Source organism: Myotis myotis, unplaced genomic scaffold, assembly GCF_014108235.1.
Source record: "Myotis myotis isolate mMyoMyo1 unplaced genomic scaffold, mMyoMyo1.p scaffold_m19_p_6, whole genome shotgun sequence".
NCBI classification, from domain to species: Eukaryota; Metazoa; Chordata; class Mammalia; order Chiroptera; family Vespertilionidae; genus Myotis; species Myotis myotis.
Window position 1 is genome coordinate 39,466,982 of NW_023416368.1, and position 20,646 is coordinate 39,487,627.

General features: G+C 41.7%; 1 non-coding gene across 1 annotated transcript; it reads right to left on the bottom strand.

Moving 5' to 3' along the window:
* Positions 1-3,623: 3,623 nt before the first annotated feature.
* Positions 3,624-3,730, bottom strand: LOC118659384. The gene has a single exon (XR_004968520.1). It is a non-coding gene; the product is annotated as a U6 spliceosomal RNA (small nuclear RNA).
* Positions 3,731-20,646: the final 16,916 nt, after the last annotated feature.

Sequence of the window (20,646 nt, forward strand, 5' to 3'; positions counted from 1 at the left end):
TATACTCCAATTTGTGGGCTATAATCACTATGCTGAGCATTAGATCTTCAGAACTTACTCACCTTCTAGTTGCAAGTTTGTACCCTTTGACCAACATCTTCCCAGTCCACCTGTCCCCAGGCCCTGGTAACTGTATTCTATTCTCTGATTTATGAGTTTGGCTCTTTCAGATTTCACATATAAGGGATATCATGCAGTTGTTATCTTTCTGTCTGGCTTATTTCACTAAACATAATGCCCGGAAGTTCATCCATGTTGTTGCAAATGACAGGATTTCCATCTTTCTTGTGGCTGAATCATAGCCCATTGTATACATGTGCTACAACTTCTTGATCCATTTTTGCCTCAGCACACACCGGGTTGCTTCCATACCGTGGCTATCGTGCATAATGCTGTAATAAACACGAACATGCTGATATCTTTTAAATATTCTGTTTCATTTCATATATAATCAGAAGTGTGATTGCTGGATCATATAGCAGTTGTATTTTTAATTTCTTGAGGAACCACCACACTGTTTTCTGTAGGGGCTGAAACCAATTCACATTCCTACCAACAGTGCATAAGGGTTCCCTTTTCTCCACATCCTCGCCAACACTTACCTCCTGTCTTCTTCTTTTTTTTTTTTTAATTCTTCTTCTTTTCTTTTTTTCTTTATTGATTAAGGTCTCCTGTCTTCTTGATGGTAGCCATTCAAACAGGTGTGAGGTGATATCTCATTGTGGTTTTGGCTTGCATTTCCCTAATGATTAGTGATATTGAGCATCTTTTGTGTATCTGTTGACCATTTGGATATCTTTGTTGGAAAAAAATAACTATTCAGTTCCCCTGCCCGTGTTAAATTTTTGTTGTTGCTGTATAAGTTCTTTATATATTTTAGATATTAACTCCTTATCTGATGTATGGGTTGCAAACATTGTTTTTAATTCCACAGGTTGCCTTTCATTTTGTTGATTCTTTTGCTGTGCAGAAGATTTTTACTTTGATGTAGTCTCACTTGTCAGTTTTTGCTTTTGATATCATATCCAAAAAATCATTGCCAAGACCAATGTCAAGGAGCTTCTTCCCTATGTTTCCTTCTAGGAGTTTTACAGTATCAGATCTTATGTTTAAGTCTATAATCCATTTCCAACTAGTTTTTGTGAGAGTTGTAAGACAGGGTCCAATGTTATTTTTCTGCATGTGATTATCCAGTTTTCCTAGCACCATTTGTTGAAGAGGCCATCCTTTCCCTCTTGGCTCCCTTCTCAAATATTCACTTACCATATATGCAGGGATTTATTTCTGGGCTCTCTAGTCTGTTCCACTGGTCTGTCTGTTTTTATGCCAGGACTATACTGTTTTAATTACTAAAGCTTTGTAATACAATTTGAAATCAGGAAGCATGATGCCTCTGGTTTTGTTCTTTTTTCTCAGGGTTGCTTTGGCTTTTCAGGGTCTATTGTAGTTCCATACAAATTTTAGGATTGTTTTTTTCTGTTTCTGTAAAAAAAAAAAAAAGCCATTAGATTTTGATAGGGATTGCATTGAATCTATAAATGGATTTAGGTAATATGGACATATTAACCATATTACTTCTTCTTATCCATGAACGCAAGATATCTTTCCATTTGTGTCTTCTTCAGTTTCTTTTTATCAAAGTACTATTCTTTTTATTGTACAGATTTTTCACTTCCATTCTTTAAATTTATTCCTAAGTGTTTTACTGTGTTTGATGCTATTGTGAATGGGATAGTTTTCTTTATTTCTTTTTTAGATATTTCATTATTAGTGTATAGAAACACAACTGATTTCTGTATGTTGATATTATATCCTGCAACGTTACTGAATTCATTGATTAGTTCCAGCAGTTTCTTAGTTGAGTCCTTAGGATTTTCTGTATATAAAATCATATCATCTACAAATAATGACAATTTTACTTTGTTCTTTCCATTTTGGATGCCTTTTATTTTATGTCTTGCCTATTACTCTATCCAGAACTTCTAGCACTGTTTTGAATGGGAGTGGTAACAGTAGACCAGGAATTTATTCATTTCCTGGTTTTGTTCCTGATCTTTGAGGAAAAGCTTTAAATTATTCACCATTGAGTATGATGTTAGCCGAGGGTTTATCACATATGACCTTTATTATGTTGAGGTATGTTTCTTCTACACCCAATTTGTTGAAGGTTTTTATCAAATTGTATTTTGTCAAATGCTTTTTTTTTTATCTATTGAGATAATCATATGATTTTTATCTTTCATTCTATTTAATGTGATATATCTTGAACCATCCTTGCATCCCAAAGATAAATCCTACTTGGTCATGGTGTATGATCCTTTTAATATGTTGTTGAATTCAGTTTGCCAATATTTTGTTGTGTGTGGGGGGGGGGAGTTTTGCACTTAAATTTATCAGGGATATTGTTCTATAGTTTTCTCTTTCTGTAATCCTTATCAGGCTTTGGAATCCTGGTGATGCAGACTCATAAAATGAAGAAGATTAAGTTTTTGGAAGAGTTTTGGAAGGATTGGTGTTAATCCTTCTTTAAATATTTAGTGGGGTTCACCAATAGAGCCATCTGCCCCTGGGCTTTTCTGTGTTGGGAGGTTTTTGATTACTGATTCAATTTCCTGACTTATTATTGGTCTGTTAAGATTTCCTATTTCTTTCTGATTCAAACATGGTAGATTGTATGTTTCTAGGAATTTATTCATTTCCACTAGCTTATCCAATTTGTTGGCCTATAATTACTCATAGTAGTCTCTTATGATCCTATGAGTTTCTGTAATATCAGTTGTAATGTCTTTTCTTTCCTTTATGATTTTTTGAATTTGGGTCTTCTCTTTTTTTTCCCCTTAGTCTAACTAAAGATTTGTCAATTTTATTTATCTTTTTGAAAAACCAGCTCTTAGTTTCATTGATCTTTTCTATTGTTTTTCTGATCTGTATTTCATTTATTTCCACTCCGAATTTTGTTATTTCCTTCCTTCTGGTAATTTGGAGCTTCATGTGTTTTTCTTTTTCTCGTTTCTTGAGATGTAAAATTAGGTTGTTTGAGGTACTTCTTTTCTTAATATATGCATTTATCGCTATAAACTTCCCTCTCAGAATGCTTTTGCAACATCTCTTGAGTTTTGGTGTGCTCTGTTTCCATTTTTATTTGTTTTGAGATTTTTTATTTCTCTTTATCTCTCCTTGCCACACTAGATTGTTCAGGAGTCTGTTGTTTAGTTTCCACATGAGCGTAAATTTTTCAACTTTCCTCTTGTTGTTGATTCTAGTTATACCACTGTGGTCGGAAAAGATAGTTGGTATGATTTCAGTCTTTTTAAATTTTCTAAGACTTGCTTTGTGGCCTATTATATGATCTATCCTGGAGAATGTTCTACTGCTGATGGATAAAAAATCCTATAAGGCCCATTTAGTCTAATATATGGTTCAATTCCAACATTCCTTGTTGATTTTCTGTCTGGTTAATCTATCCATTGCTGAAGGTGGGGTTTTGAAGTCCCATACCATTATTATATTGTTGTCTATTTCTCCCTTCAGATCTTGTCACTGTTGCTTAATACATTTAGGTGCTCCAATGTTGGGTGCATATATATTTACAATTGTTGTATCTTCTTGATGAATTGACCCCTTAAAATATGGAACAATTAATGAATTTGCATGTCATCCTTGTACAGGGGCCATGCTAATCTTCTCTTTATTTTTCCAAGTTTAGTATATGTGTTGCTAAAGTGAGCACAACCCACAGTTTTGTGAACAGATAAAATTATTGTTTTAAGCCACTACATTTTCAGGTGGTTTTCAAACACAGTAGATAATTGATAAAGACTTAATCTGATTGATGAATCTAGGAAGAGAGGCTGAGAGTATACAATTCAACCCCTTCTTCAGTCTCCTTTTGGGAGGAAGCAGCTCTCTGAGAATCCATGTTCTTTTGTCATTCACACAGTAAATCTTCAGGATTTAAATGCACTGATATGTATTTTTTCCAAGTGCTAAATAAAGGGCCAAGTCAATATTTGGCTGAAATCAAGGCCAAAACCAAGTGAGAAAAAGAATAAGTCTGAAAAATAATTTAAATTTAGAATATTATCATCATTTTAGTAGTTAACCAATTAAAAGTTGGTTAGTGAAGTTAAATGTATTTTAAATATTTTAGCAATGTATTTCTTTTTTCCCTTACAATCTTTATTATGTCAAAATTGAAAGTAATTTGTCAAGATATTGAATTTTTCTCCTCATGAAATTTTAAGGTGGCAAAAAACATTTACAATTTATTCTCACAAGATGTGAAAAATTCTCAAAAAGGACTTTTTATTGAGAGCACAGAGTGTCCTTGAATGGGATTTGTCTTGACACTTTTCTGTTACCTATTTTTTTTATGAGTGTAGTTTTCCTGATTATCAGAAGGATGCTTTGTTCTAAAGACTTCTTTTGTTTCTGTGTAGTCCTAAAACAATTTTTTTAAGGTCATTTTTCTTTGTTTTTCTTGCTCTGTTTGTGCCACTTTTATCTGGACCTTCTCATTCCTTTATCTAGGTTTTCCTTTTCTGATCAATTTTGATTCAGCTCCTATCTTTTGCCTAAGTGTGGGACCCTGTGGAAGGTGGGAAGGTGCTATTGCTAAGCCTGTCAGCCTGGCTCCGTGGTCGGCAAACCGCGGCTCGCGAGCCACATGCGGCTCTTTGGTCCCTTGACTGTGGCTCTTCCACAAAATACCATGCGGGTGCGCACATACGGTGCGATTGAAACTTCGTGGCCCATGCGCAGAAGTTGGTATTTTGTGGAAGAGCCTGTATTTTGTGGAAGAGCCACACTCAAGGAGCCAAAGAGCCGCATGTGGCTCGCGAGCCGCAGTTTGCAGACCACTGGCCTGGCTTATTACAGGCCCCTTGCCTCACCTGCTAGTCTAGGGACAAACCCCTCAGAATGTGATTTTATTTGGAAGTAGAGTTGTTGATGATATAACTAGTTACCCCGGAGTTGTACTAGAGTGGAGCCCTGCTCAATGTGACTGATGGTCTTGTGAGAATATGGCTATGAAATCAGAGATAACACATGTGACGACAATGGCAGAAATTGGAGTTATGTAGCTGCAATGCCAAAGATTGGCCACAGACCCCAGAAGCCAGGAAAAGGCAAGGAAGCATTCCCTCACTGGTATCAGTGGGCATGCAGGCCTGCAGACACCTTGATTTCAGACGTCTAACCTCCAGAACTGTGAGGCAGTAACTTTCTTTTGTTTTAAGCCACCCTGTTTGTGGTACTTTGTTATGGCCTCCCTAGGTAACTAATATCCTAAGTCTATGGTCAGCAAACTGTGGCTCGCGAGCCACATGCGGTTGGCCCCTTCAGTGTGGCTCTTCCACAAAATACCACGTGGGGGTGCGCACTTACAGTGCGATTGAAACTTCGTGGCCCATGTGCAGAAGTCAGTATTTGTGGAAGAGCCGGTATTTTGTGGAAGAGCCACATTGAATGGGGCCAAAGAGCCGCATGTGGCTTGCGAGCCATGGTTTGCTGAGCAGCAGTTTGCCGACCACTGCCCTAAGTCAAGGCTAAGGGGCTTCTTAAGTTTGTGAGCAATGCAGCTGGTTTTTGCACTCACAAAAAGGCATAGTATAAGGAAGCCTACTGACCCCACGGTGAACACAAAACCCAACACCCAAGAATTTGGAAACAGCTAATGTGGACTAATGTTTACATATACAGAGTCCAAGTCTTCTATAATCTAATTAACTTGGTTATACTGATGCTTTTGGAACCTTTAGGAACAGAGGTACAGCCCTAGATGATTTGGCTCAGTGACTAGAGCGTCGGCTTGTGGACTGAAAGGTCCTGGATTTGGTTCCGGTTAAGGGCACATGCCCGGGTTGTGGGCTTGATCCCCAGTGCAGGACATGCAGGAGGCAGCCAATTAATGATTCTCTCTCATCATTGATGTTTCTATCTCTCTCTCCCTCTCCCTTCCTCTCTGAAATCAATTAAAATTTAAAAAATTAAAAAACAACAGAAGTGCAGTCAGTGTGCTATAGAGTTCATGTTTATCTGGCCCCAAATGCCCTGGAGTGGCCCTGCGCCCTGCCCACAGTTTCTCTTTGTGGTTTTCTATAAGTGTACATTATTTTCTGTTGTGAAAAATCGTGGCTTCTACAGGGTGTGTGAACCTTGGGGGAACTCCTCTCTTAGAAAACAAGCCAACAAATCTCAAACAACAATTTTTCTTTGTTAATTGTAAAAATAAACAGATTCCCATTAGAGAGAATCCTGACTTCATTTGTTCCCTCCTAGAACAAGGGCTGCTGGGGGAGGAAGATTGATGGTGATTTTGCAGGTCTCCTTAGAAACAGCATCGAAGGTGAGGCCTTCACTGTGCTTAGAGATCCACATGAAAACACTCTCTGGTAGTTTCTATGAGTGCAATACAAGATAGTCCTGCTGGAACTATACCTGCATTTGAAGCCATTACATGGGTGTAGTTTTCTATGGGTCATTCCCTATTGAAATTGGAGCTAGATGAGAGTTGTAGGGCTTTTTCTTCTTGCTTCATTTAATCAAATTTTCCTCTCCCTTTTTAATAGTCTCTAGAACAGTGATTTTCAAACCTTAGTGTGCATGGGGCTCGCATTCATAGACTGATTCAGGGACCAGGTTGGGTTCAGAAAACTGTAGATCTTTATTTATTTACTAGAGGCCCGGTGACAAAAATTTGTGCACTTGGCGGGGGCGGGGGGGGGGGGGTCCCTCAGCCCGGCCTGCGCCCATTTGCAGTCCAGGACCCCTTGGGGGATGTCCACCTGTCGACTTACGCCCACTCCCCGGGGGATCAGGCCTAAGCTTGCAGTCAGACATCCTTCTAGCAGCCAGGGAGCCCTCGGGGGATGTCCGACTAAAGGCTTAGGACCCCAAGGGAGCTGTGATGAGGAAGCTGGGGTGACAGAGGAGCCACACTGTCCCACCCTGCTGCCCTGGGTCGGGTTGCACACGGGACGCCAAGGCGGGCCAGCGGATTGCTGCTGCCCTGCCTGGCCACCCCAAGTCGGGTTGCATACAGGATGCCCGCCGCCCTGGGTCACAGATAGCAGGCCTGGATGGCGGCAGGGCAGGCAGGATAGCGTTGTCCCACCCCACCGCCCCAGGTGGCAAATAGCAAGTCCAGATGGTGATGGGGCATGTGGGATGGCGCTGACCTGCCCTGCCTGCAGTATGCAAATTTGCCACATCTTTGTTGGCGGTTAATTTGCATATCATGCTGATTAGCCAATGGGAGGTGTAGCGAAGATACGGTCAATTACCATGTTTGTCTATTATTAGATAGGATTGTTCTGTAACCAACCCTGGGACATGTGTCTGACCATTGCCTTTCACTGCCTCTATCTTCTTTCTTTTCCCACAATCATCTGGGGACAGAAGAAGCAAGCTCCACCCCTCCCCCTTTATATCTGAAATGCCCCCCTCCTAGAGTAAAACCCTAGACTCTATTTGGCCAGTCTGTCCTGTGATATGCTAAATGGGGAACTGAGATTGTGTTTGTGATTTTATTTCACACATTAATTAATGAGGGACCCAGTAAGATAATATTACTGATTCACAAGCACACACATCTATAGGTCGTTAGGAATGTTGAAATGAATTTGCAAAGAGATGGAAAACTGGTTAATATCCACAGGGCCATAATCACTTATATTCCACATGAAAATATTCATTTGCCTTTCTATAGACAAGCATTGTTTGCATTACTGTAAGTTTTCTAAGACTTACTAAGTTACCAAATAGCTTAAAGACTGGTCTCAATCCCTGTAGAACTAGACAACGTGGGAGCGTGTGGTGTGCTAGGTAGGACCCCAGTGATATTTTTCTTCCTGTTTAGATGTCTTTCAAAATCTTCTTCATACAGTCAAGGGCCTAAATTTCCTTATCAGTAAAATGAGAGATTTGAACTAGTGACTCCTGAGACTCTTCAATTTCAATGTTATCACTGGGATGCCTTGGCCATTATCCATGTGTCTACATAAAACTCATGGAAACTTTTTTTGCTGTTATGTCAAAACTATTGAAGTCATTTGTATTAGTCAAACTCAGCCATATCTGTGAGTGTATCCTCTGTCTAAAAATAAGATCAAACACAAATTCTGCCTCTCTCTCTTTCTCTCTCTCTCTCTCTCTCTCCCTCTCTCGTGTGTGTGCGCATGCGCGTGTACTCGCATACATGCACTTGTAAATAGAAGCAGAACCTGACCACAGGTAGTGTAGGTGTATCTGTTCACTGTCTCTACCAAATGTGACTTAGAGAAGATGCTGCTAACATGGTTAATATGCTAAATCAGGGCAATACTGTTGAGATTTCATAGATGGTAAAACTTGGAGAAGCAGTGATTAAAGATTTCTCTAATTCTTGTAGACTTTAGACTTTCCTGCCAGGCACATACAGCAGATCTTTTCAGATTGCTTTGTAGTCGTGGAGGAGGTTGCAGTAGTGTTGGGGATGTCCCCAGCTGGTGGAGCTGGTGGAGACATGGAAGAGAGTAGGAATATACTGACATGTGATTTTGTTTGTTTACTTCATCCCTCCTCTGTTAGACTAAGCTCTAAACTTCAAAGCAACAGAGAAGAGGGACAGAGCCTCTTTAACTTAGTAACTTAACAAATGGTTGTTGAATGGGTAATTGAACTAACTCTTCTTTCTCTGAACATAGAGCACAGGTATCCTAAAAAGCTCTCAACCTATTTAGTGCTTTAAAAATCTACCATATTTGAAGGTGTGAAAGCATGAGTAATGAGTACGTGCAGCTGATGTTTTGAGGATAAATATTCTACTTTGTAGATTTTATCAGGTAAAACCCCATTCAGTTTAGAAATCAGCATCAAAATTTCTTTTTTATGTAAATTTGTTTATCCTCATTCCAGTGGTCTTATTTTAGCTAAAACGATATTCTTGATGATAAAACATAAAAACGATCACATTTCTTTGTTTCAATCTTTCTTTTCTTTTATCCTAGTCATTTCTGTAGAGCACTGGGTAGCATTTGGGAGGGTTTCTGGTAATAACACACCTACACAGAGGTGCTGCAGGAAGCAGAAAGTCCATACCTGATACCCTCAGTAACTACGCTTGATGAGTCATATACGAACTTAGGACAGACGATGGTTACTGAATGGGGAAGATTTATGTCCCAAATATCTTTTTCTGTACCAATAACATAACATGGATTCAAGGGGCAAAAATATGCGAGGCCTAGATTTTAAACAAACACACACATACATTTTATGCTTGTTTACATAGATACACACGTGGTTGCATATAAGGCTCAAAGAGTGGGCATGGGTGGGATGTTGAGAAAAAATAACTAATGTAACCAGCGCCTTGTATGTGAGAGCCAGATGGCATCGATTCCTTTTATTGTTACAATAATCTTGAGAAGCAGCTTCCAGGTGAAGAAAATAAGACTCTGTGTAAGTGGCAGAACTCAGTTTTGAAACAAGTTTTGCCTGACTCCAAAGCTAATAGGACGTAGAGTGAGACTTCTCCTGTTGTCCCTGAACTCAACTAGGGTCCCAAAGATCAGAGAGCTGCCAGTACCTGGAGCCAGCCCCGTTTTCTGGGAGCTTCACTAGCGGACAGCCTCTACCACCCATTCCAGGCCCCGCCAGCCCTGCAGCCCCTCCCCAAGAGAACTGAGGGGGAGAAGGGCATAGCTTTCCACTCCCAACAGCGAATGGAAAGGGAAAAGGGGGCGGGGAATGAATTTATTCTAAAGATCAGGGTACCTACAAGAAGAGAACAACTTTTTCATCTCCATAACAGGATTTGGTTCCAGAGTGGACATGTTGTTGGCCCCCATGGGACCTGAATACGGGGCCAAGAGATTTGGAAAGAGAGGGCATGAAGAGCTCCCAGTACCCAGTTGACTGTGATCTGTCCGTTTCCATTAGCAGACAGATCCCATGTTTGCCTGCTCACTTCAGTTTGTGGGAAGTTAAGAACTGGGACTTTGGTTTTGGGCAGTGTAAGCAGTGTGTGTGTGTGTGTGTGTGTGTGTGTGTGTGTGTGTGTGTGTGTGTGTGTGTTTATGGGTGTGTTGGAAAGGAGGATGCTGGCAAAAAGGCCCACACATTGCAGGTAAATGCCAACAACCAGGGGTCCCTAGAATAGATGATCAAACCAGCCAATGATAGCCAGGGCTTAGCGGAGCTGCACCGGAATAAGTGCCCCCTTCCCCACCCCCTGTCCTCCCTCATTTGCAAAGAATGCTGGGCCTCCTCCTCAGCCTGTGTAGATCTTGAACAGAAGTGCAGTCATGGTCAGTTCAGAAGAGGTCTGCAGCTCGGCCCCTCCTGGAATGGATGCCACCCCAACTGAAGCACAGGTAGGAGAGGGAGGAGAGATGGATACTGATGCAGATCTAGGCTGAGCTGGAGAAAGAAGATGAATTGAGTTTGAGAACAGGACTGAATCTTAAATGTCAGAATTAGATTGTTCTAACAACCAAAATAGGCTGAAATTTTGTAAAAACTGGCCAAGATATTGTTCAGCTAATATTAGCGGGGGAAAAGGGGGGAAGTCATTTAACACAACTACCAGGAGTTAGGAGAATATAACTCTTTTATATTTATACCTCTTCCAAACAAAAGTTAAGCATAGTGGCCCTGGATAGGTAGCTCAGTTGGTTAGAGCATTGTCCTGATATGCCAACATTGTGGGCTCAATTCCTGGTCAGGGCACATGCAAGAATCAACCAATGAATGCATAAATAAGTGGAACAACAAGTGGATATCTATCTGTTTATCTATCTGTCTATCTATCTATCTATCTATCTATCTATCTATCTATCTATCTCTTTCTCTCTCTCATCAATAAGTAAATTATTTTTAAAAATTAAGCATAGTCACCAAACCAATTACTCCATAATTCTTTCCTCTGTGTAACTCTGATGAGGGTGGTGAGCCACAGGCATATCTCTGGCCCCTCAGGGCCCCTTTCAAGACTTCCCCAATTAACTGGGACTCCTCGAAACTGTTGAGGTGTCCGTTTCCTTTAGTTAGTTCCCCCTTATGTGTTTCTGCCTCTGTTGGGCATCTACCTCCCATTAACCTGACTTCATGGGAAAGTTCCTGGCTGGCTTTGTCACAGCTCTGAGATGAAGAGAGAGGATCCCAGCACCCTCTGCAGGACCAGTGGGTCAAATCCTTTAAAATACTCTCAGTTCAGGCATGGTGCCTTTGCAAGATGCGCCATCTCAAAGCATCTCGCCTGCTCCCCTTTCCCTGACCCCTAACACCCACATACTCACGGAGTCGCCCAAATCTTCAAGTAGCAGTATCTAATTTAATTTTATTGGACAGTGATCATTGTTCTAGATTGCTTAATGAGCTCCAGTTCTCTGCCTCTTCCTGTGTCCCTGCCTTTTGCCATAGACCCTGCAATTCTTCCCACTAAGGGAGCAGAATGTATTTCCCACCCCTTGGCTTTGGGTTTAGCCATGTGACTTGCCTTGGGCAATAGAATGAAATGGAAATGACAAGGTACCATTATAAGCCTAGGATTTAAGAGGCCTTGAAGATGACTTTCCACAGACATGTGAGTCCTCGTTTTGGTTTTAAGCAGCTGAATTTTGGGATGAGGTTTATAATGGACTAAAAGCTAACTGATTAATCATTTTTAGTACAGTGAAGAAAAGTGGTAGAATTTAAACCAGAAAAAAAAAATACTATTACTTCTACAATAATTTCCCCTTTGTTTGCATTCGCTAGCTTAATGAGTGATTCAGTTAATTCGGATTTGTGTCGTTTGCTGCAATACATGTATCTGCTGGCATAGTCTGAGAAGATGCTGAGTCTACGCTTATTCTGTAGAGCTTGGGAGGACTGCTGGGTCATTGCTGACAGCCAGGACTTCTGCAGACATCGTCACAGCAGAGGGTGCAGACACCCTTCATTTGGAAAGTTGCTAAGTCGGCTCGTGTGCTGCAGTCCAGTTCATTTATGAGTCAATTGTTTAGAATTCAGAGCGCCTTTCCGCGTAGAAATAGTAGTGTGAGGTTTTCGGCAAACATACAACAGCCCATTTAACTGCATGCTCTAACTGAATGACACAATTACACCACAGAACTCAGGGAAAGCACTTTAGCTTCCACTGTTCAGGTCTCCTCTCTCTCCAGTCCCCTTTCTCCTTGTTTGCTCTTTCCAAAGGAAGAAGAGCAGCCGATTGAGTAAGCCTGCTGTTTATTGGGTCTCCTTTCTGAAATGTATCCATAGGCGATGAGGGCGTGTGGTCCTCTCCCGCATGACTGTTTGGGTTCATGGACTTGGGATCTGCTGTCTCTCTCTCTCTTCCAGACATACCTGACCCATGTTTCGTATTTGCAAAGGCGGCAGGAAATCCCACTGAGTCTCGGGTCTAAGATGAGTTCTCAGTCACAGAGTAACCAAAACCTTTAATCAGGGAGTTTTAAAAAGGGCCTGTGCAGGTTCATACACCAGTGCTTCACTCCTCTCACGGGGCTGGTGATCCTCGCTGGATACGTCATCAGTCAGAAGGCTGAGGGACCAGAGGCAGCTTAGAATTCCTGAGATAGATCCAATCCCTCTGGTCATGTTTCCTGTGGAAAACTATTCATAGCTTTTCTTGGGACAATCCTTCCCATGTCCCAAGTCAGGAGGCGGGCTCAGCTCGAATCAACCTCCTCTAGTGTCTTCCAGGGCAGACCCTCCCACTTCACGGTGACTGGTATTTTGGAAGAATCTCTGTTTTTTTTCATGGAGGAGTAGTGGTCCTGTTTTGTTAGAAGATGATCATAAAAGTTGATTTTGGAGAAACTAAGAGAGGTAGTTGAAAGTATATGTGTGTTCTACTTCTTTAAAATTGGCATGAAAATTAACTTACTGTTCTCAGTTCAGAACTCAAGGATCTAACTGCTCCCTGACCATGGCTTCAACTGATACAAACTTCCAACACAAGCACAACATCCTTTCTGAGAGGTGTCCAACATTCTTTGAGAGCATGTGAAGTGACACTACTGTTTTATTCAGTTAAAACAAATTCAGTTTGTTCTGTCTCGTTGTTAAAACATCAAATTACAGTGGGGCCTTGACTTACAAGTTTAATTCATTCCGTGACAGAGCTCGTAACTCAAATTACTCGTATGTCAAATCAATTTTCACCATTACATGAATTGAAATGCTGGGCTGATGTTGTGGCGTTCACTGTGACGTTCACTGCGCCAACTAGTGGTGGGGTATCTGAAGCTGGCTTGTAACCCGAATTTTAGCTCGCAACTCAAAGCAAAAAATCGGCTGAACGATGGAAGACAGTATGGAGTTTCCTCAAAAAACTGAAAATGGAACTCCCATTTGACCCTGTGATCCCTCTTCTAGGAATATATCCCAAGAAACCAGAAACACCAATCAGAAAGGATATATGCACCCCTATGTTCATAGCAGCACAATTCACCATAGCTAAGATCTGGAAACAGCCTAAGTGCCCATCAGTAGATGAATGGATTAGAAAGCTGTGGTACATCTACACGATGGAATACTATGCTGCTCTAAAAAGGAAGGAACTCTTACCATTTGCAAGGCATGGATGGAACTGGAGAGCATTATGCTAAGTGAAATAAGCCAGTCAATGAAGGAAAAATACCACATGATCTCACTCATTCATGGATAATAGAGACCATTATAAACTTTTGAACAATAATAGATACAGAGGCAGAGCTGCCTCAAACAGATTGTCAGACTGCAGTGGGAAGGCCGGGGAGGGTTGGGGGACAGGAGGTAGGGGGGTAAGAGATCAACCAAAGGACTTGTATGCATGCATATGAGCATAACCAATGGACATAAGACACTGGGGGATAGGGGAGGCTAGGGGACTGTCTAGGGCGGGGGGAAAAAAATGGACACATATGTAATACCCTTTGTATTACTTTAAGCAATAAAAAAAAAAAATTGGCTGAGAGACGGCTCGTATCTCGAAAAACTCGTTAGTTGGGACACTCGTAAGTCAAGGCCCCACTGTATTTAGCATAGACATATGACCTTTCTGTTTTACAACTAGAATTTTCATTTTAAATTCATTCTGAAAGCTATTTCTCTCCATAGTCTATGTCTCATAAGAGTCTACTGTACTAAAAAGAAAAATCATGTAAATTAGCATTTATTTTTCCTATAAATTTTATGGCCAGTGAAGCATATTATTGATAGCTGCTGTGCTGTAGGGAGGGGGAGCAAGGACATTCTGAGAGAAGCAGGGACAAACCCGGAAGAGAGGGAGCCCTGGCAGAATTGGATCCTGGCTCCATGTGCCAAGGGCCAGGCACATCCGTGCTCCCACGGTTACACGCGTGACTCAGTTCTCTTTAAAACAGATCAAAATACTCTTCTCCTTGAGTTACAGAAGCGGGCATGTGTCTAGAGTCTGGCATGACTTTTGGCCACCCCACACATGCTCTAGTGAGAGAGCCACCAGCATCAGGAGGAGGTGGGGCCAGGTCAGGCAGCTCCTGGAGGAGGGGGGCTCCAGCTCCCACTCCTCTGCGACACCCCTCCTCCTCAGCTTTGGCGGAGGCTCGGGCACCATCCTGGCCCCAGCTCCCCTCAGTGTTCACCTGAAATGCGTGGGCTGTTGCTTTCTTTCAGAATTCATAGAAAAGCTACTATTAGTATTGATTACAAGTCCTAGCAAAATCTCTTAAACTGCTTATGGAATCTGGGATGTAGTATTATAAATCTAAAGAAGCTAATAAATATTTCAGTACAATTTTCTTATGGTTGTTGCTATAAACAACAGCTCCTCCGGAGAAGAAATGAAGGCTGTGGCCATCACAAGTCAAACAGCCTGATATGTAGAAATGTTCAGGTTTTCTCTGAAGGCTGCAACAACCTTAAATCCAAGTCTTTCATGCATATTATATATATTTCCTAATAGACACATCCCCACTTCCTTCAAAAAGGGAGGCAAGGAAACCAAGATGGCAGCATAGGTAAACACCGGAAATTGCTGCCTCTCACAACAACTTCAAAAATACAACTAAAAGACAAAACGGACATCGTCCAGAACTACAGGAAGGCTGGCTGAGTGGAAATTCTACAACTAGAAGGAAAGAGAAAAGCACACTGAGACTCAGAGGATGTGCTGAAGTGCAGAGGTATGGAGGCGCACGTGGCAAGGGCTGGCAACTGAGGACGCAGCTGTCTTTTTGAATCAGGGAGGAGTCACAAACCCCTGACTGCTCTGAACTCCAGTTCCGGGAAGTCTCTGGGGACCCAGACTCATACGGGGAGAAACTGGACTGTCTGGCAGCGGGCAGAACTCGGAACTTGAGGGCAGCTTTCTCTCAGAGGTGCTTGCAGTGGTTACCGGGACACTGAGACTCGGGGCCCCTTAGGGCAGGACTGAGGATCAGCCATAGCTGCTTGCTCTGCCCTGTTGATTCCCTGAGACCCTTCCCCACCCAAGCTGTGGCTTTTGCCTATGAATGCCCTGGCCCTTTGCAATCTGAAAATTACCTAACAAACTGCAGCTGGGCCAGACAGACCCAGAACTTCCAAGAGAAAACCCAAGGCCCCACAGCAGCTTGCATTGCTTCACAGCTGGGCCTCATCTGGGCACTTCCAAATCCCAAGCAAGGAAGGGGAACCTGCAGATCTCTTTGTAGCTCCTGCTGGGCAGCCTCAGGCAGAGGCTAGATTAGCACCTCCTTAGATCCAAGAGCCAGTGTACCCAGTGGTCAGAGTGGGACCATCTAGATTACAACTCCTCAGATCCATAAGGGACACATTCAGGGGGCAGACTCAGTGAGCACCAAAGCCCCACTGAAGCAAGTCTTGCCCCAGAAGGGTGTCTTCAACACAGAAGTTCTCCCACTGCAGACACAGCTGATTCTCACAGCCAATAGGCCTGGAGGTCAATTCCTCCCAGTGATACCTACAACAATCAAGGCTTAACTACAACAAGACTGTGCACAAAGCCCACAAGGGGGTGCACCAAGAGTGTCCACCTCAGGTAATTCGGGAGGCTGAGCCACTGGGCCCTATAGGACACCTAGCACAGAAAGCCACTCTATCAACACAGGGAAGCATAAAAAATGCGGAGACAAAGAAACAGGTCACAAATGACAGAAATGGAGGAAAGCAAATGACTAGATATAGAGTTCAAAACCATGATTATAAGGTTTTTCAAGAATTTTCTAGAAACCGCCAATAAATTTAGTGAGACCCTGGAGGATATGAAAAAAGACCAACTAGAAATTAAGCATACACTGATTGAAATAAAGAATAATATACAGAGATCCAACAGCAGACAAGAGTATCCCAAAAATCAAGTCAAAGATTTGAAATATGAAGAAGCAAAAAATACCCAACCAGAAAAGAAAAAAGAAAAAATAATCCAAAAATATGAAGATAGTGAGTGTAAGGAGCCTCTGGGACAACTTCAAGTGCACCAACATCCGAATTATAGGGGTGCCAGAAGAAGAGAGAGAGCAAGATACTGAAAACCTATTTGAAGAAATGATGACAGAAAACTTCCCCTACCTGGTGAAAGAAATAGACTTACAAGTCCAGGATGCACAGAGAACCCCAAACAAAAGGAATCCAAAGAGGACCACACCAAGACACATCATAATTAAAATGCCAAGAGCAAAAGACAAAGAGAGAATCCTAAAAGCAGCAAGAGAAACACAGTCAGTTACCTACAAGCGAGTACCCATACGACTGTCAGCTGATTTCTCAACAGAAACTATGCAGGCCAGAAGGGAGTGGCAAGAAATATTCAAAGTGATAAATACCAAGAACCTACAACCAAGATTACTTTATCCAGCAAAGCTAACATTCAGAATTGAAGGTCGGATTAAGAGCTTCACAGATAAGAAAAAGCTAAAGGAGTTCATCACCACCAAACCAGGATTATATGAAATGCTGAAAGGTATTCTTTAAGAAGAGGAAGAAGAAAAAGGTAAAGATAAAAATTATGAACAGCAAATACATATCTATCAACAAGTGAATCTAAAAATCAAGTGAATAAAAAATCTGATGAACAGAGTAAACTGGTGAATATAATAGAACCAGGGGCATAAAAAGGGAGTGGACTGACAAACCTTGGGGGGAAAGGGGAGGGGGGGTGCAGGAAGAGACTGGACAAAAATCATACACCTATGGATGAGGACAGTGGGAGGGGTAAGGGCAGAGGGTGGGGTGGGAACCGGGTGGAGGAGAGCTATGGGGGGAATAAGAGGAACAACTAATAATCTGAACAATAAAGATTTAATTTTAAAAAAAGGGGGAGGCAATATAGTGATTCCTTGATATTTTATGCCAAAGGTAGTTTATCCAAACAAATCTTATTTGAATGTAAGAGAAATGCTCTAAAAATCCAGTCTTTGAGATTAAGTGATAAAGACCTGAGACGGGAGGAACTGGAAAACCATCACCTGCCCCATGCTGACCTGGCTCCGAGGACCCTCCTCTCCCCAGGAACACAGGGACCCCGACAGCACTGCCCGGCAGGTATGTGTTGGTTCATTGCCTGGAGAGCCACCCAGATGATGGGATTATTTATAACTGGTCTCATGGATTATGTTTTAGAATATTTTTCCAGTCCCTGCTGGGTTGAGAGGCATCATATTTCAGTGGAAAGAACAAGAATGAACAGACTGACAGACACAGAAAGAAGGAGCAAGGGACAGTGAAGGGAAAACGGATTCATGATGACACACAGATGTAAAATTCCCTAGTTAAGAAAAATGCAGCATTAAAAAAATATGTAGATAAAGAAAAGTACTGTTTGGTACTTTTCCATTAATTTTTCAAAGGTCTTGACCTCCTAAAGAAAAATTTCTGACTAACAGGGGTTTTCCTCACCGCTCAGTTCCTTCTTCTTCTGTCGGGACCAGCGAAACAATGGTCCTATATTTGGCCCTTAGACCGTTGCCACGGAAGTGAGAGGGGCAGACTCTCCGCCTTCTGGCTTCACTGTGGGATCCAGCGAAGAACATGATTAAGCTGTCGGAGAACCTCTCTAACTACAATTTTACCTGATAAGTAAAAGTTTCCAGAAAAATGGTGACACATATGGGAAAGTAGATTGTTTAACTCACTCTGAGAAATCCCTTTTGATTCATAGACTGTCTACATGATCGAGACAGAAGAAACCATCTCTGTGTTTGCATGGGGAGGACTCAGTTAACACAGGGAACCTGGGGTCCTGAGTGCTGGGGAAGCAAAACGCTAAGTGAGGGCACAGGCAGGGGCAGAGGGAATGGGAGGGAGGCACGTGGGTGCCCTTTAAACCATTTTAAAGGAAAATTATATATCCTATTTGGGGGAAAAATCACAGTGTCAAAGAACACTGGCTTTTCACAAGTGGACCAAAGATGGAGCCTGGGGATCTCGACTGCAACGGACTTGAAGCTTGATTTGTATCATTTGTTCCCAGCAAATGAGACCTGGTTTCTCTGGGCAAGAACTCAAGCAGTCACTCTGAACCCATCGGGCAGTCCAGTCCACATCATAGGCCTCTAGTGAGTGCTATTGGATTGAGCAGGTCTGCGGTCTCCACACATGGCTGCAGATGGAAGAACTGACTGGCAGCTGCCAATAGTTAGACAGTATTTGGAAGACTTTCCCGACATTGGTGGGATGGGAAAAAGGAGTTGCCATTTGAAAGGATTACACCCTCTATCTTCCAGTTGGGGTTTTAAAGTTCTTTTAGTTAAAAATATTCTAGCACCTATACTTGCTGTTGGGCATGTCAATCATCACCACCACTTTGGAGATCAATGTGGAAATATCTAAAAAAGTTGAAGATGCAGATTTTATACAACCCACCAATTTCACTATGAGGTGACTGCTATAGACTGACTGAATGGTACCCCCCGCCCCCAATGTATGTGACTGTATCTGCAGATGGGTAATTAAGGTTAACTGAGGTTGTAAGGGTGGGATCCTGAATCCACAGGACAAGAAGAGATAGGGAGATCACTCTCCCTCTTCCTGCCATGTGCACATAGCAAATAGGTGACCGACCATGTACAAGCCAGGAAGAGAGCAGAGTGCGCACCAGAACCTGAGGACGCGGGCACCTGGTCTCAGACAGCTGGCTTCTAGAACTGTGAGAAAACAAACTTACATGTTTAAACCACCTGGTCTAGGATGTTTTGTTATGGCAGCCCGAGCTAAGACTGGCTAACCTAGGAAAGACCTTATACAGGTGTATGAGGTAAATGTAAGGATGTTCATTATAGTGTTGTTCCTAATGGTAAAAATAGGAGACCAGTCTAACTTCCTGTAGAGAAATAAACCATTCACATAACAGAATTGTATAAAGCAGTTGAAATGAACCTATATTAACATGTACCAATGTAAATAAATCTCAAAAATATAATGTTAAGTAAAAAAAAATCAAGCCGTAGAAGAATATTTATACACCAGAAACAATAGTCTAAAATCTTAGGGATACACAACTGGGTGTAAAAGTACAGACAGTTGCCTGGAAATGATACTCACCAACTGCTTCTGAGAAGAGAGGGGAAAACGATAGGCAACAGAGGAGTTTTTGCTCTATCTGTAAATGTTTTATTTCTTAATAAGAAATGAGATTTGTGCCAATGTCAGCAAATGGTTTGCATCCTTTAAGTCTGCCTGGTAAAGGCATGATGCCTGTTACATTATTTTCTGTAGGTTCCACATATTTCATAAATAGATGCTGTTTCGTGTCATCTGGGTTTTCAGCAGGACGACAGTGCTTTTCAGACAGATCTTTCTGTGTACGCCGTGATAGGAAGCCCAGAGAAGTTTAGGTGACTTGGCCAAAGTGTCCAATCTTGTTAAACAGTGACCTGAGGATTGGAAACTAGTTTTCTCTCTGTTTCCATAACATGTTCTGTATGTGCAATAGAGACAATTCCCCAACTTTATCATCTAAGCCTGAAATAATCCAAATCATGTCAAACTGCTGAGAGCACTTTGAACCCATCAGACCTCCCCTGTCCCCCACATCATTTCCACGGTTGATGGGTCACCTATTTTACTTACTCACAGGCATCCACCCTACTGGGGAGAGCTCAGATTTTCAACTTTTGAAGAAAATGGTATAAGAAAATAAGACTGCTGATCTGGAAATTTTCTGAAACAATTGAGAAGTTGGCAGAAGCTTTAAAATGGAGGTTTTACTGATTATAATTAATTTTGGCTCGAAGATTTTAATTAGGACATTACTATTCTTTGTAAGATAGATTTTTAATACTGTTCGACATAGATGTACGGCAGGAGAACTAGTAGTTATTTATACTCAATTTCCAAACTAATCCAAATAATTGCATTTTTGAAAAATGGATGGCATGAAGTTTCCATGAATAGTATGGAAACAATGGGTAGGAAATATTCAAGGACATTACGATTAACTTTTATTGTTACAATGACTAACTAATCCAGACAAACATAAGCATGTTTCACACATGCTCTTTATCATGTTTTACATAGTTGGGGTAAAGAATTTTGCGGCATTAATTAGGTAGTGTCAACCCCCTTCAAACACCTGATGGAATTTTTTTTTAAATATATTTTATTGATTTTTTTACATAGAGGAAGGGAGAGGGAAAGAAAGTTAGAAACATTGATGAGAGAAAAACATCGATCAACTGCCTCCTGCACACCCCCTAC